Below are 1409 nucleotides of genomic sequence, written 5' to 3' on the forward strand. Positions count from 1 at the left end.
CTTGCCGGTTCAGTCCAACCAGCCGAACCTATTATAAGGAACGGGCGGAACCTTTCGCGAAACAGAGACAGTTTTGCGTGGAACAGAGAGAGGAGCGGATGGCGACTTCGTGCGGGAGAGCGAGGTAAACTTCCTTTTTCTAATTTTAGCAAACGATTGTCTTCAAGGGTAAGAAATAACGATTCCTATTCATTCTTATCGTTAGCAGAGTGTTAAATTTGGAGAGATTTGAAGAACAAGAGAAACGAACGAGAAGGAAAAAAGGGAAGAAGGTTTGTTGAAATTATTTCTTCCTTTTCTTATAAATTTCGTAGATTTCTTCAGTTAAACGTGAATAATATCTTCACAGAGAATAAGGAAGAGATTGAAGCAAAGAAAAAGGAATTTGGGAGAGAAAGGATTTTGGGAATTTGAGAAGGTTTCAATTGTAATTGAATTTCTAAGATTGATTTTTATTAATATCTTGTCATTGAATCACAATTTTATCTTTATATGAAAAATCATTGTATGAATTTAGGTTCTAGAAAGTGAAAGATCAAGTCGTAAGTGTTGATCCCGCGAGGATTCAACAAGAAGAGAAATTGATTCAAGAGTAGATCAAGCATCGAAGACATAAAAAGTTCAAAGTCGGTAAATTAAATTATTTTAAGATTTTATTCATGTTGTAATCTTCTAAGTAACTGATAAAATTTTGTGTGATATCTTATGATTTTATGGCTTTAAGAACAAATTCATCCGCTATAAAAGTTTGAAAGTATATGATAATGAGAAAATAAAAGAGAAAATAGAAAAGAAAAGGGAAACAAAAGACTATATGCTTGGAAGTAAAACAGATGTAATATAACAAGGAAAAGGTATTGAAAAATCTTATAGGAGTTCACCCACTTATGGTACTGGCTGGGGATGCCGTACTCGTGCACGTAAAAAGGAAAAAAGAAATGAAAAATAGAAAAAGTAAAATGTAAAAGGTTGTACCTTTGGGTACATTAAGACGGTGCTCCTATATGAATTAAGTGGGAAAATGAAATATCAAGATGGTTTTAAATGTTTTAAAGCAAAATGATCGAATATGTATACAACAACAACAACATCAAGCCTTTATCCCACTACGTGGGGTCGACTACATGAATCCTTTTTCTCCATTGTGTCCTATTAAAAGTCAAATTCTCGTTTAAATCTAATAAAGAAAGGTCATTCCTAATATTTTCTAACCAAGTCTTTTTAGGTCTACCCCTACCTTTCTTAACATAAGTCAAATCTAATACCTCTACTCTCCTAACCGGGTCATCGCAAGGCCGCCGTTTTATGTGACCAAACCATCTAAGGCGACTTTCTCTAATCTTATCTTCTACTGGAGCTACTCCAACCTTTTCACGTATATGCTCATTTCATATCCTATCTCTAAGGGT

General features: G+C 34.1%; 1 long non-coding RNA gene across 1 annotated transcript; it reads left to right on the plus strand.

Moving 5' to 3' along the window:
• The first annotated feature begins 234 nt into the window (after positions 1–234).
• LOC110113843 lies at positions 235–1018 on the plus strand. The gene is made up of 3 exons (XR_003702030.1): positions 235–272; positions 350–418; positions 518–1018. It is a non-coding gene; the product is annotated as an uncharacterized LOC110113843 (long non-coding RNA).
• Positions 1019–1409: the final 391 nt, after the last annotated feature.

Source organism: Dendrobium catenatum, unplaced genomic scaffold (genome assembly GCF_001605985.2).
Source record: "Dendrobium catenatum unplaced genomic scaffold, ASM160598v2 fragScaff_scaffold_1108, whole genome shotgun sequence".
NCBI lineage: Eukaryota > Viridiplantae > Streptophyta > Magnoliopsida > Asparagales > Orchidaceae > Dendrobium > Dendrobium catenatum.